At 36.9% G+C, this 17,037-nt stretch overlaps 1 protein-coding gene across 3 annotated transcripts in view; it reads right to left on the reverse strand.

Moving 5' to 3' along the window:
- Positions 1–17,037, reverse strand: part of CTNNA2 (catenin alpha 2) — a 1,086,013-nt gene that overhangs the window by 1,033,292 nt on the left and 35,684 nt on the right. The window contains exon 1 of one of the 3 annotated variants that reach the window (XM_025453748.3): positions 10,381–10,525. The exons of the other annotated variants lie outside the window; for them this stretch is intronic. The gene's annotated coding sequence lies outside the window, so the exon portion shown is untranslated. Of the gene's footprint in view, positions 1–10,380; positions 10,526–17,037 lie in introns of those variants that run through there. 3 annotated transcript variants of the gene reach the window in all.

Here is a 17,037-nt window from a genome sequence, read left to right on the forward strand (position 1 = left end):
GCTTCTTCCCAGGATGCTGTAATATAGAATACATCCCTTGGCTCCACCTTCTATGGCCTTCCCATAAGCAATGGCTACCCAGCCTCAGGCTGCAGCTCCAAGGAATTCATCCAACATTTCTGCCTCTACTTGACTGGAAAGGGGAATCATAAAGCCAGAATAAAAAAGAAGGTTTAACTCTTTCTGACTGGATTGAAAGGTGAAGGCTATAAGGAGCAACAACATTTGAGTTGGTCCTTACCTTTCCCGACAGGTAAAAATAATAAGGGGAAGGAACTCCAGGTAGAAAGGTCTTCCTGACTGAGCAATGGCATAAAATATGAAATAGAGAGGTCGTCAGAGAAAGTCAGGTAGACTAGTCCACTTTATCTCATGCAATTATATGTCCAGTATGGAAGCAGATTAAGTAGGTTACAAAATACCAAGTGCCAGGGTAAAGGTTATTTTAAAAATCAAGGGAAATTCTATCTTCCAGGAAAAAAGCAATGAAATCCATTTGGCAAAGAGAATGGGTTACAAATGATAACAACTTAAAAAAGAAGAAGGAAAAAGAAGAACAACAGCAGGACTTCATGAAATTGGCCTTAATGCAATCTCAAAGCTATTTGAGTTACTTGCCAGAGTACTTTAGTCAAATAAATTTCCTTCTTCAATTCAGTTTTCTTGTCCACAAAAAAGAACAAATTTCTCCCTCAATTATACTTTAAAAGCATCTACTTTATTGATTTGTTATGACATTTCTATATGTTTATCCAACTGTATATTTGTTGGGCCTTATATCTTCTCCTCATTTCAATTGTCAATGTTGAGAATTTGACATTTTATCATGTGTTTCATTTGATTAGAGCAAATCCTAAAGATGTCGTTTTTGTTTTTAATATATCATATCATTTTACTTAGAACTTTAAGTACAAAGGAATTATAATGGCAAAAAGGATTCAATTCCCAAATACAATGTAACCTAGAAGTATTCCATTTTATCACAGTGGACAGGTATCAATTATACACTAAAGAGAAAAAATAATACTAGGATTATTGCACTTCCATTTTTTCCTAAAGTTTTTCCAGTTACATTCTCATCTTGTGTAAAATTTTATATTTTCTTTCAACCAAATAATCATAAATATCTCATATGCCTGTCTGCCTGTCTATATGCACAGTCAACAAGAAAGTAAAATAAATCATTTAAGTGTGTCTGCATTTCATTTTTTGGGTTTCTGCATATCAAGATACAATTTCAAAATACAGCAGATTTGAATGCCCTGAAAATAAAAGTGGAGAGCCATTATGGTTGACAACATCATAAAAATTTCCATTTTTTTCTTAATGAAATTATCCTTCATAGAAAAAAAAATGTTTTCCTATGAATTATGTGTTTTTTTTTTTTTTTAATTTTTATTTATTTTATGATAGTCACAGAGAGAGAGAAAGAGAGAGAGAGAGGCAGAGACACAGGCAGAGGGAGAAGCAGGCTCCATGCACCGGGAGCCCGACGTGGGATTCAATCCCGGGTCTCCAGGATCGCGCCCTGGGCCAAAGGCAGGCGCTAAACCACTGCGCCACCCAGGGATCCCTGAATTATGTGTTTTGATCTGAATAAAGAAAAGATGGTCCTTTACTTATCTTTCCCTCCCTACAACAAGGGAAAAGTCTTTGTGACTCCAAATTTTAAAAGGCAAAAACACAGGAATAAACTGTGTTTGGTTTGGTTTTGGCTTTGGGTTTGGGTTTTTTGTTTGTTTATTTCGAAAGCTTACAGAACTGGGACTGTTTGAAAACCACACTCACACAATCAGCCACTGATAATTTTTTTTTTTTTTAAAGATTTATTGGGACGTCTGGGTGGCTCAGTGGTTGAGCATCTGCCTTTGGCTCAGGGTGTGATCCTGGAGTCCAGAGATCGAGTCCCCCATCGGGCTTCCTACATGGAGCCTGCTTCTCCCTCTTCCTATATCTCTGCCTCTGTGTGTGTGTGTGTGTGTGTGTGTGTGTGAGTGTGTCATGAATAAATAAATAAAATCTTTTTAAAAAAAGATTCATTGATTGCTTGATTTTAGACAGAGCCTGAGCAGGAGTGGGGGTAGAGGGAGGTGCAGAAAGAGAAAAAGGAGAGAAGCAGATTTGGTGCCAGACTACATCGGGCCCAATCTCAGGACTCTGAGATCATGACCTGAACCGAAATCAAGAATCGGGTGTCTAACCAACTGAGCCACCCAGGCACCTCTGATAATAGATTTCTCCTCCTTCTTTCTTCCTCCACATCACTTCATGCTGTTGGCCACAAACTTCTCAAAATATTCTGCCTCATGGTACCCCACTTGCCTGGTTCTCTGTCTACCTCTCTTGCTGCTCCTCATTTTGTCTTCCTCACTCTATATCACCTGTGTATTCCATAAATGTCAACAATTTTCAGAGCTCTACCCCCCACTCTCTATCCTTCCCTTTATATTTTTCCCCAGAAAATCTCCTTAAGTATGGCTTAAGGAGCTATTTATGTATTGATAAACTTAAACTCTATTATTCCCAGCAGAGATCTCTCCTCTGACTTCTAGAATCCTATCTCCAACAATTTACTGGATATTTCTTTCCTGACAACCTTCAAGTACTTCATGAAATAGACTCCCAACTGAACTCATTGCATTTTATAAAAATTTACTTCTCCTCGTATAAGACTCCAGCAGTTGCAGAAAGAGAAATCTGACAATGAACCCTGATTCTTCCTCTTGCTCACCATGTATATCAGTCAAGCACCAAATCCCATAGGTCCCACCTTCTTCTATTGCTTAAATTCTTCCTTGACTTTCCAACCTATCACCAATATCTGCAATCAGGCCATCATCAGCTCGTCTTGTCTAAGCTTTCTAAGTCCTCTCCTTGCCCCCAGACACACTCTCTTTGCCAGACCACCAAAATCCTTCTCCAAACTTTAGCAATATTTAAACTAAAATAAATCTAATGAGGTCATTCCCCCACTTAAATTTCTGCTCTCCCCCACTGCCTACAAAGGTTCATGTTTTAGTATGGTCTGCCAGGTCCTTTATGATGGCTTTAAGTCCCTATCCTTAGAGAGTTTACTGTTTGACTGGGAATAATTTTTTTTTAAAAAAGTAAATAAAAAATTTCACTAGCATGTGCTTGAACTCCAGAACAAAAGAAAAAAAATTCCAGGATTTGTTCTAAGGAACAGAGAAGCAGCGACAAACCATTCTTCCTACTTTTTGCGCCCCATATTAAGACGACTTTAGGCACACTTGAGAAAAAAGTGTGAGCTCACCATTTTAAAAGACATAAATGTGCAATGCAGAGGTGTTATAGACTACTATAGTGAGGCATAAATCAATTTCACTTTTGTCCCATGAAAATCAATGTAAACATGCATGGTCCACAGGGTAGGGTTTCTAAAATAAGCTAAGAATGTGTATACTCCTCCATTTAAAAAGAAAATTCAGTCATATTCACCTCTCCCAGATTACAATATTGTTTCCTGAAGAACTTCTATTAAAATGTGTCTATTATCAGTGACTAACTATTGTTAGTTCACCCTTTGAAGACTGTCTTCCACTAAGCTATATTATGTAATATTAAGTAGCACACAGAGTTGGGACCTGAGTTTCCCACTGATATTTTTTAAAGAACTATTAGATATTCATGATTACACAATAAAATCAATAAAATGAAATTTAGTAGGACATTTTTTCATAACGTTGGCTTAGCACTCACTTATCACCTCCCTATAACAATAGTAGTTGCATTCATATTTTGAATAATGATACAAGTAGGTGATACATACATAAGTCTACATGTGGCAGAGCCAAACTAGGGTAGAGGGAAAGAAATGCTTCTTGCACCATTCCCATTGGTGCATTCTGCCCAGAGTAGGCCTCTTGGAAAGGCCTCTTGGAGCTGTCCTCCATTATGAGGTGGGAAAGGCCTCTTGGAGCTAGCCTCCATTATGAGGTGGGAAAAGAACACTGACCATGCTCAAGGTCGAAAACACTGTAATCTCGGACCAGAAACATGCCATTCAGTCTAGCCTGTGATTGCATCTCATACGATTACTCTGCATTACCAATGTATAATTTAGCAAATCACACTGTTTCCAAATTAATGAAAACTAAGTACATGTTGCGTCAGTATACTTGCTGAGTTCCACATAGCATAATTATGAGTTGGCTTAAGAACAATATGTGATTCAAAGGCTTGTCCACATTTTGCACAGGGTTTTACAAGAGAAATTCATAAACTATACTATTTGCATCATTAGTACCGAATTTTATATGCCTATTTTCCTCATAGAGTAAAATAAGATCATTTTGACCAAATATGAACCGTGCCCTACCCCTTATTCAAGGATTTATAGACTACAATCCACTGGAGACCAACAATGATTGAGAAAAAAGGATGTAACCTGAGCACTATAATACATTTGAAACTGAACCTATTAACTATAGTGTATGGTCTTGATGACTACATGTACAACACAACTTTAAAAAAAATCAGTTTTTGTGTTAAGGAGACAACGGGCATATTATTACCTAAAGCTTGGTGGGTTTCTATTCAGACCAAACAACTTTGAACCCCACCATAAATTATACAAGAATAATGAATATATTTTTCATACAAATATGTGTGTGTATATGTATGACACTTAGAAGAGAAAACAACATTGGCAGAAGGAAAGAATGTATCGATCCTTATTATTATATGTCTTCCCCCAGATGTAACAAAACAGTATATGTAAAATATAATGAATTGCATACCTGATCAAGTCAGCTGGATTTGCACTTTCACCATCATATCCAGTATACTACACCACGAATAAGCACATTCTTGGTACATGAGTGCATAAGTCATTTGTATATTTTTGTTATTCACATTCATATATTAGAAGAGAGCAATGACTTAGAAAATAAGTTCATTAGTATTCTCATTCCCTCTTTCTCTGTCATACACACAGGAACAATGCAATTTTAGCATCAAACAAGGATCCCAGTTTCTTTAACATATAATTCCAGTTTATTTATTCACTTTTTAAATTAATAAAAAGGAAAGTGATATCATGGTACTCAAGCAGTGAGTCTCACATATGCATAAGTACATGAGTGTAGTGTGTGTTTGTGTGTATGTGTGTGTGTATATGTATATGTATATATACCCAAAGCTTCACATATGCATAAGTGCATGACTGTAGCATACATGTATAAATAATGTATATACACACACAGAGCTTTTCTTTTAATGCTATATATGTGTTTCTAAAAGGAAATCCATAAATGCCATGGTTAAACTAAATTTTACAGTACAATTAGAAATAAATCATATTCAAACTGTAGACCTGAAATATTGACTAATGTTTTATTTTTTTTCTAGAATTCCTCTGACCATAACCATCAATTTTTGTTTAGACTGACAGTCTCCACTTAGGTGCTTTTCCTTTGTCTCCACTCACAGAACTTAAGGGCTGCAAAGTCCTGTATCAAGTTTTTAGCCAGAGGCTAAAAAGTTAACTTTTCAGCCTGGGTGACCAAGAATAGAACTAGCAAATGAGTCTTCCTAATTATAATACTTTTTAAAAACACAAACTTTAAATCAGGAATCATAAATGTGTAGTTAATATTAAAAAGGAATATTATTTCAAAGCTATTACAAAGTTACTGTAATCAAAAGAGTTAGTAATGGCATAAGGATAAATATATAGATGATGAAGAGTCCAGAAATAACCCTTATACTTGTGGTCAATTGACTTTAGAAGAAAAATAATACAAAAACAACTGGATATCCAAAATTTTTTTTTAATTTTTATTTATTTATGATAGTCACAGAGAGAGAAAGGGAGAGAGGCAGAGACACAGGCAGAGGGAGAGGCAGGCTCCATGCACCGGGAGCCCGATGTGGGATTCGATCCCGGGTCTCCAGGATCGCGCCCTGGGCCAAAGGCAGGCACTAAACCGCTGCACCACCCAGGGATCCCTTTTTCCCAGGTTCTGATACAAATTTACTTCTCTGAAACATTTGATACTGTTAGAAATGCCACTTTCTCCAAGTTGTCATTTTCTCTTTCAACAAAGTAAAAAAAATTCTTTAGCTGATCTTTATCTACTGTCTTGTCCCAAGGCACAAAGGTTTTCTTGAAATGGTGAGACAGACAGAAGTCATCAAAACATACATATCACACATTCAATAGTTGTTTGATCACAGGCAACTAACATCTCAGAGTCTCACTTCTTATTTTCCTGTAAATTGGAGATCTCCCAAGGTTTTTGTAAGAATGACATGAAATATGGTATTTAAATTTCTTAACAGTGGCCTTACACAGAAATACTATTTTTTCCATGATTAGTATTATTTTTTCATCATCATCACAACGCAATTATATTGCGTTTTGTAGTAATCAACCTTAAACTCTTTATACTCCGTTCTGTGCTGCTCTCTCTCCAAATGATCTTGGAATCCTCTGCTGGACTGGGATGTTGCATGTCCTCCTACCCACCCCCTATCCAAAGTGCAATTAATCATCTCTGTCAGCAACTATTAAACATCACTATGTCATGATGGCATCTCCATTCTCTCAGCATCAGGCTTGAAAGCCTGGTGTCAGCTTTGATTCTTCCTTACTATTAAGGAAAGAATTTGTTCCCAAGTTTACTCAACTACATCTCTGTAACATTTCCTGAATGCCTCCCCTGAGGCCAGGCCCTCACTGTATCTCACTTACATCAGTGGTTCCTAGCAAAATATCACAAGCTAAATCCAGATTGCTGGCACCAACTCACACCTTCCAAATCATAATCTCCAGAGTAAGGCCAAGAAGTCAGTTAGATTGACAAGTTTCCAGTGGTCAGACCTAGAAACCAATGGCATATGCTAGGGAAACAGTCTCTGACAGTCTAACTTCAAGATCAGCTCTTTTCAATGTTTCTTCTCACCCTATAATGCCAAGTATAATTTCCCAAAGTTTAGCTTACCAAGTACTACCCTCAAATATGAACTACCTCTCTACTACCTACAAAGTTCAATCTTAATTATTCATCATTCATTCATCAAAATCCATTTCAGGGGCAGCCCGGATGGCCCAGCGGTTTAGCACCACCTTCAGCCCAGGGCCTGATCCTGGAGACCCGGGGATCGAGTCCCATGTTGGGCTCCCTGAATGGGGCCTGCTTCTCTGTCTGCCTGTATCTCTGCCTCTCTCTCTCTCTCATGAATAAATAAATAAAATATTTTAAAACAATTCATTTCAGCATCTACAGTATAGTCCAATGAAAACCAAGGATTAAGCCTTTGAGAAGCAAATAATCTAAAGTTGGCAAGAGACACATAGCTGGGAGGAGACTATAAGAGTGGGGGTGATGGACATAGGCATCTATTCAATGCTTCTAACTTGCTAAATAAAGGATCTACAATTGAAACTAATTTTCTCCTTATCTTGGCATTCAAAGCCTCCACTGTCAGGCTGTACCCTTATTTATCCCCATTACCCAGGTTCCAATCAAAATGAACAGTTCCCAAATTTTCCACAAAAACTCTGCATCTTTTTGTCATAAATTTTGGCTTATAGTTTGCCCTCTGGCTAGCATGTCTCCTGATACAATCTTATTTTCTTATGCCCAAGTCGTTGTCATCTTCTATGTCTGAACTACACCAATTCCCCAAACAGGAAATGAGTTCTTCCTATTACTCTGAGCTATGTGGAATGGAGTGCCTTCTACCTTAATTTGATATCTTTCCTGTTTATTACATATCAGTGACTATTTGAATAATGCATCTTTCCATGAATCCTCACAGAACCTACCATATACCATAAATGTTTAATTAATGAACACAGATAGATAACTAATAGGTAAATAATACCTGGATTCTGGTACCTATTAGGAGCTTTATCTGATGAGAAAAAGTTCACTAAGATGACATTATCAGTATAAAATGATAACTGGTTAAGTTAATAATAATAGGACATCTAATCAATTTCCATCACTATATTGCTAAATCAGTCTGCATAGTAATACCACGTCTAGTGGTTAGATGGCAACAATTTATGTGCATGTTTAACTGTGAACTATGCTTTTACTAGCTTAGGAAACTACCGAAACATACCAAGAATATTACCTAACTTTCTTGAGAAAACCTATACAGAGCTGGAAGATGCTAATCACTATATCGTGATCTGAAATGTGGGAATGCTTCTGTGTGAATGTTTATATATGTGTATAGCCAGATACATAAACACTCTGGAGATTATGTGCAATGCTGTGAAGTGAGCATCACATTTTAAAACAACAAAATCAAGCCCAAACCTGACCAGGAAAATTCTTTTTTTTTTTTTTTTTTTTTTTTTTTGGAAAATTCTATGCACAGCTAAACAGGTAATTCTACTAAACTTAAAGTTTTCACTTAATTAGGTTTAGTATCACAGTAGTAAGATAAAACATAATAGGTATGAATGACATTTGAGGAAGCCAATCCTATGTTGACACAGACACAAAGCAGACAGTTAATCTATACCTTTGAACCTCGGGTAAAAAGAAAGAAATTATACACACTACTTCATATGGAATACGCTACCATAAGCAAAGCCATTGTTTGAAGACAAAAAAAAAAAAAAAAAAACCAGCTAGAACTAAAGAACTTAACATGATTTTCCAGGGGCTTAAAATGTTCCATAACAGTCTGCCGTACCACGGGAGTAAGTGGCTCAAATTTAGGTAACAGAATGCAAATTAAACCATTAGAAAGGCAATGAATTTTAAAATAAACAGGCAAATTATAACCATAGGTCATTTTTATAAATTAATGTAACCTTAAAAGTGAATTACATTTAATGTTCAAATATGCATTAGTACTAGTTTCTCCAAGACATCTCTCATAGATACTGGCTTAAATTCCAACATTCAGAGCTCACATATCACATTCTATTCCTGGTTTCTGAAACAAAGTGCTTCTCACTGATAATCACCAAGGACAATACATAACAAGAAGATAAACTAAGAGGGATACCTGAGACCCTGACCTCTTTAAACAGGCAAAGATCTTAGGTTATGAAGAAAAGAAAACTCAAGACAAATTCAGTCAACATTTAAATTTATGTATCCAGGATTACCATTAGCATAATCAACATAAAAATGACCTACTCTACTTCCACCCAGGACAGGGCAAGGAAAAATTAGCTTCAATTTCAACAGCAGCAATTTAGGTGCGATATGAGGAAGAGTTCCCAGACTATTGAGTGCTATTAGGTTCTAGAATAGTCTGACAAAAAAGGCTGTAGAGTTTCCATCTCTGAAGATCCTTTTCTTTTAAAAGGTTTTATTTATTATCATGAGAGACACACACACAGAGAGAAAGAGGCAGAGACATAGGCAGAGGGAGAAGCAGGCTCCCCACAAGGAGCCCGATGTGGAACTTGATCCAGAGTCCCGGGATCAGGACCTGAGCTGAAGGCAGACACTCAACTGCTGAGCCTTCCAGGCATCCTCATCCTTAAGATCCTTAAGAATCAGATAGATTGCATCCATATAGGATGACTTAACCCAGAAGATAGAGATTGCTAAATTTGTGACTCATGAAGGTCCTTCTGATTTTATCTCATATACTTAAAACCTGGGTAAGTCAAGAAAACTTTTACTGACTGCCTCCAACACAAATGAACATTTCCCAACAATGCTTTGTCACTTAGTCCTTAAAATCAACCTATGAGATAGGCATAATCCTCAGCTTCCAGATCTAAAGGCTGAAACTCATACAGAGGTTCCATAATTAACAGAATTAGGGGAGTCATTATTTAAAGCTAGGTTTGCCTCACTTCAAATCTCATTTCATTGCACTAGTTTTTACATGTAAGCAAACAAGGGATATTAATACTTGGCTTCCCTTGGCAAGTAAGTAGGATATCACAGGCTGCATTTCTGAGCACTAGAGATCGTCAAACACATACTCATCACACATCATTTGATTGCCCAGTTTGAGCATAGCAACATCACAAGGGATTTGCCAGTGGATTGGTTCCAATTCAAGCACAACAAGAAGCCATCATTATCACGTATGTATGCTTGAAGGTGTCCTAGACCAAAAAAGGCAGCCATGTTTTCTCTTTTTCAGATAGAGTGAATAAAAGTGCTAGTTGGGGTCGGTACAAGTTGCCTCTACAAGTCTTCTATGAACCAGATAGAATTATATGGAAGAAAATCTCTGATTGTCAGCCATGGGCTCATCTATAGCCCTGTGCAGTTCCTAAACAAATACATAAAACCCTATCAATGGGGGTAGGACACATTAAAGGAAAGAATCAGCCCAGTTCAATATAAATCTATTGTCTTAGTTTGTTCAGGCTGCTCTAAGAAAATACTATGGGTAGCTTATAAACAACAGAATTTCATTTCTTACGTTTCTGGAGCCTGGATGTCCAAGATCACGTTGCCAGCAGGGTGCCAAAGGGCTGGTAAGGACCCTCTTGCAGGCTGCAAACTGCTGACTTCTCCCTAGGTCCTCACATGATGAAACTGTGAGCCAGCTTTCTGGGACCTCTTTTTATAAAGGTGTTAATCCCATTCATAGGGACTCTGCACTCATGACCCAATCACCTTCCAAAGACTTCACCTTCTAATACCTTCACTTCAGGGACTAGAATATTTTAATATGTGAATTTTGGCAGGTCACAGATATTCAGACCATAGCACCTATCATTACTGCTAGAAAAATAACTCCTCAAACCTGTTCTATGAATGATGAGTCAGTAGGATCTTCTATTTATATAAAGGACAATGCACTACTTAATCAGAAAAAGAAAGTAATGCTAAATTAAAATACAAGAAAGGGCTCTAGCCTATTCTCTTTGAAACTTGAGGCTAATGTGTTTTAATAATTAGATTTTAAAAAGAGATCTTTGCAAATATTGTAATGGGCAATGATTTATAGAATCAAAAATGTGTCTGAGAAAATGAATTTCTTAAATTTCAAAGAGAAATTAAATTCAGAAAACTGCCAATGAAATATTTACATTTTTCACATCTGTTTACTTACTAAGTTCTGTCTTTGACAGGAGCTGCATGGACTCTTTTCTTAATCCAAGGTCAGTGGATAACAGGGTGAGTTGTATTTAAAGTATGAGATTTTCTCTTCTCTTCTGAGTAATTATTGTATTAGTTGACCTTGGCAAAACCTAATGTGAAATACTGTTGCCAAGTGAAAATGACACAGAACTAGGAATAAGAAAGTCGATGCTTTAGTGAGAATTTTATCCGTGATAGAGAAAACGGTTTGATATTAATCTGTTTCTTACTTGAAAAGAAATATTTCAATAGTATTTGAGAATAAAAGTATGTATTCAGGAACAATTCAAATAAAATAAAACAGTTGAAATGCTAAAACACAACTTACTTCAATGAGGTGACTGCTTCCTTTAATTATAGGATAAATTACAGTAATAAACCCATATTAATTATTGAAACTTCCAACATGAATAGGAGATTTTGAAGTAAAAATCTCTTCCATTGTTTAGTGTGATGCCACTCCCACTGTCATCTTTCCCTCCTGGCACTGAATACTTCTCCATTCAGAGGGAGAGGCCAAGAGTGCAGGTTGCTAGGTGTTTTTGCAGCTACTCTCTACTCCAATGCATGCTCTTATGCAACAGTTTTCACATTTTACTTTTAAAAAGGCAAAAGTAGATTTGCTAAAAAAGGAAGAAAAGAGATAGGAACAGTTTTTTTTTTCTTTTTTGTCACCTCTATGAATTAAAGAACTTTGTCACTTGCAGTCAAATTTGCATTCAAAACTAAGATTCACAAAGGAATGGACACTAAGGAAAAAAGCCTTTTTTTTTTTACTCTTTATAGAGGCACTCATATAGGAACCTCAACGATTTACAGAAATTGGATGCAGAATCACTGGGCTATTTGGTTCTGGCAATGGGTATGTCAAAACTACCTTAATAATTAAATGCATCAGGCTCACTTGAAGGTAACATCTAGAATTATCCTTGGACTGCTATCAGTGTTCTCTGCAGTACAATGCACGAAATTACATTTTAGCATTAGGTAGCATATGCCCTCTCATTATGTTAAGGATCTCCATATATATACTTTTTCCCCTAAACAGTCTTAAAGGAGATACTTGCAACAATTAATCCAAACTAATGTTGAGTGGTTTTCCTCAAATGATACTGCAAAGTCATTTCACTTCAACATCTAGGAGGCTATTAATGTTGTTTCCAATATGTATTCTCAGCCACTAAAACAAAGTTTTATGTACCACAAGGCATTAATGTTTATGAAGAAGGGCCAGCATATGAGTGACAAGCAATTCCCATCTGCCTTTGCTGTATCTAGCATAAGCTTTATATTAATAAGTATGACACATTGAAGAATAAGACAGCAGGTCAGGTATAACCATTCAACATCCAAAATCTATTTGCAGATACATATTAAAATAGACACAGCTATAAGAGCAAGTTGCACATTTCTCTCATTTCTTAAAAATAATCATTTATATTCATTTAAATGTCCCTCACTGGCTTGAACCATCTCATTATCACAGATCCAATGTACTCCATTCCTCCACTTTTTAGGCGATAAATCACTGGTTAATATTCTCTATAAAGACCTGCAGGTTTAGTAGAAGGGCATGAAGTCTCTGGAGGCACAGTTATGTTCCAATGGTCACGTTTCCACTTAGTAGGCTAATGACTGAGGTTAAACTAGTTTACCTGAATATGTTTCATTTTATTCATGATGTAAGAACTTCTCAGAGTTCCTGAAACAGGATCCAAAGAATACTAAGATCCCAAACCTTGCTCACAATGTGTAGTATTCGGTATAGAGTTACTGGATGGATGGATGGATGGATGGATGGATGGATGAATGCTGCAGTCAATGATGTTATGGTGATACCACAGGAGCTACATTTGAACATTTTGATATTTGGCCTTCTCATCTACCTTATTTCTTATACTTCATAACATTCTGCTATCACAATTGGGCTGTGATTTTTAGAGTGGATGCTGGGTATGCTGCCTAGATTCCCTTTTCAGGACCAAAACACTCAATTTCTCCAGATACCAGGAGAGATGTCTATTGTTGACTTACATCTAAGTCCCTCTCTGAAAACTGCTTTTGACTGAAGGAAGATGCCTTGCCACAGTTATGCCTTCTCCCCAGGAGAAGACCACATCCAGTGAGTGGTCCATTCTGGGGTCCAAAGGTCTTATCCTTTTATCTCAAATAGAACAACTCTGAGGAACCATTCAAAACCTCAACTCTCCCAATGGGATCAGGTGAGGATCAGTCCATCATGCAGTATAGAAAGGGAAAAACTAGGCATTTTGAGAAATTTTAGACAAAGAGTATGAACTGACATTGATACCTAAGGACTCAAAAGATTATGCACCCCCAACACCCAACTAGAGTGTGGGTATATGGAAGCTAGGTAATAGAGTTCTAGCTCAAGTTGGCTTCATGTGGATCCACTGGGTCTGTGTATCCAGCCAGTGGTCATTTACTGGTCTCTAATAGTACAACTGAAAAGAACATATTTGTAGATAGCAGAACTCCCAGGTTAGCTCATTGTCCTTTAAGATAAAAGTACTAGAGAAGAGAAGGTCAAGTGGAAGTCCTAGCTATTACCCTTCTCCTTGTTCTTTCAAGATAGTATATCAAAAACAATATCTGCTAACAGGGGGAATAGCAGGTATTAGTGTGAAACTTAAAGATCTAAAGGATCCAGAGGTCGTAACCTCCATCATATTTCCTTTTAATTCACCATTCTGGCCTCTACAAAATCTATACGGGTCTTGAAAGATGACAGTAAACTACCAAAAACTTGACCAAGATATAACTCCAATTCCAAGATGCGGAATTTTTACTAGAACAGATGAATACAGCCTGATGTGCATAGCCACTGGGCTGGTTAATAGATCCTTTCCTAACTCTATCAGAAAATATGTACAGAAACCATTCATACAGTGGGAAGGAAAACAGTAGAAATTTATGGTTTTACACTACAGTTATGTTAACTCTCTTGTCTTCTGTTCTTTTTTTTCCAAAGATTTTATTTATTTATTCATGAGTGACACAGAGAAAGGCAGAGGGAGAGGCAGGCTCCCTATGGGGAGGACTCAATCCCAGGACTCCAGGATCATGACCTGAGCCAAAGGTAGATGCTCAACCACTGAGCCACCCAGGTGCTCCTCTCTTGTCTTCTGTCATATTAAAGTCTGAGGAGATCTGAACCATCCTGGATGTTCTGAAAAACATGGCATTTATCATTAAGTCAATGAAATTAAGTTAATTAGACCAAGATGAGCAGGAAAAAAACAAAATGCTTTACATTCTAATGGAAGCATATTCCACACTTACGAAGACTTTTGAAAAGTGGCTTGGTAGTTATAAAACCACAGGAACTGGACAATAAAGATCTACCAAACACATTAAAGTTCTATTGCTTTGGGATCCCTGGGTGGCGCAGTGGTTTGGCGCCTGCCTTTGGCCCGAGGCGCGATCCTGGTAGACCCGGGATCGAATCCCACGTCGGGCTCCCGGTGCATGAAGCCTGCTTCTCCCTCTGCCTGTGTCTCTGCCTCTCTCTCTCTCTCTGTGACTATCATAAAATAAAAAAAAAAATAAAAAAAAAATTAAAGTTCTATTGCTTTAAATATTTTTTAAAATATCTTATTTATTTGTTCATGAGAGACACACACAGAGAGTCAGAAACACAGAGGGAGAAGTAGGCTCCATGCAGGGAGCCTGATGTAGGACTCAATCCTAAGACTCCAGGATCATGCCCTGGGCCAAAGGCAGGCGCCAAACCGCTAAGCCACCAAGGCGTCCCTGAAGTTCTAATTGCTTTAAAAAACACTGTCCTGGCCAAACCAAGTTTCTTATCTTTATATTTCGATATCTTATTTTTGTAATAAATAAACTAAAATATAGACAAAAGTTTGAAATCATCAGGACAGAGCTTAGTCTTACCTTACTCTGTGAATAGATATAAAGAAGTAGGCCTGGGTTCTGAAATAGTATTTTTTTTTAACATGATCTGTGTGTGGGAGCATAGTCCTTATTTTATAACAAATCTTTGTTAGAATGTTCAGTCTTTTTTTTTTTTAAACACATTCCTATGCAAGTGGCAATACTGGGCATGGGTGCCTGAGAGTGAGGGGCGGGGTATGGAAAAGGCTACAAAGCTCGGCCCTGGTGTATATGAGTCAGGTCAAGGTAAAGGTACCGTGGGGTCAGGCCATGCCAAATTGAACCAGACTCAGTAAAGAAGTAGAGCATTCTCAGGTCTCTCCACTTACTCAAGAAATCACCATCAAGAAAGAAGAGGGAATGGAAGCTGAGTTACTAATTGTCCAGTTCCAGACATGGGTAACCTTCAAGGATGTGGTTGTAATCTACACCAGGCAGGAGTAAAGGAAGCTTTATACTGCTCAGTAGATTGTATTAAAAAATGCAATGCTCGAAAAAAATAAGAACCCGGTTTTCTTGAGGCATCAGCTTTCCAAACAAATGTAAATCCTCTAATTGGAAAAGGCTTAGTAGCCAGGCTGGTAGAGAAAGGAATTCACTAAGACACCTACCTGGTCAGAGACTGAATTAAATCAAACAATCAATTTCCAAAATAGCATTTCTGAGGATAAGTAATCTATGACATTAAAATGGAAGAAATGGTAAGAAGTATTTCTAGGTAACTCTCATTAGGAATCTGGAAATGTAAAGATCAGTTGAAGAATTATCAGAGAAACAAGAAGAGACATTTGAGGCAAATTGCATTTATCCCAAAGTATGTACTTATTTAGGAGAAAATCTGCGGAAATGGTGAATATGGAGGGGGACCATATTCCTCCTACTCAGCTAACATTTAAGGAGTTGCTCTGTAAATATGACATGTGTATTGAAAGTGTACATAATTAACTTAAATAATTACTTCACTGGACATGAGAAAGGTGGTGTCAGTAAGAGTAACAAATGTAATCAAATGCTTTGTTGGAACGTTCACCTTATTCAATTCATAAGAACTCCAGCAGGAGGTAAAATCTGCAGATGATAGTGATAAACTCTCTTACTCATACAACATCCTTTGGTACATCTAAGAATATAAATAAAAAGGAAAATCTCATAAATGTAAAGAATATGTAGCAGAAGTTCTCAGGACACTAACATCACATAAATCACACTGGCGAGAAAAAGATGAAATGTAAAGAATGTAGAAGTATGCAGAAAGATTTTAGCTGCTTCTATTGCCTTTTTTTCCACACTGGAGAACAATCAATGTGAAAAAGCTTTTTTTTCATGGCGGTAAGCTTATTAGACATAAGATAATTCATACCAGGGAGAAACCTTATGAAAGTCTTAATTGTGAAAAATCTTTCAAATAGAACATCCAACTCATTATGGATCAGAGAATTCATATAAGAGAGAGTTCCTATGAATGTATAAATGTAGGAATTCTTAAACCAGAGATTTCATCTCATTATGTATTAAAGAGTTCACAACTGTATGAAACCATATAAGTGTAAAGATTGTGAAAATCCTTTAATTGAAACTCTCATCTTTTTTTCACATCAAAAAACACAAGCTGGAAAGAAATCATATAAATGCTATGATTGTGGATAAGTCTTCAGCCAGAGTTCTGCCTTTGTTTTGCATACTAAAAATCATATGGAGAGCAAGTATATGAATGGTGTCAGTGCTGGGAAGACTTCGTCCAGAAGAATAACCTTATTAATTATCAAAGTATATATTGAAAGAGCTTATAAATGTATTCAATGTGGAATTACCTTCAACCAGAATTCTCTACCTACTACTCTTATTAATGGTTTCAACCTCATTAGATATCATACTGGAGAAAACACATTAATACACTGAATCTAGAAAATGTGTCACCAAGAGCAATAAATTTATGTTGCATCAAATTAATCACTCTAGAGAGAATCTCTGTGAATTTCATCTATGTAGAAATATATAAAATCATATTATTACCCCTGCTGTACACTAAAGAACTGGTTCTGGACACACACACACACACACACACACACACAACACA

This window comes from Canis lupus, chromosome 17 (genome assembly GCF_003254725.2).
Source record: "Canis lupus dingo isolate Sandy chromosome 17, ASM325472v2, whole genome shotgun sequence".
In the NCBI taxonomy this organism is placed as follows: Eukaryota; Metazoa; Chordata; class Mammalia; order Carnivora; family Canidae; genus Canis; species Canis lupus.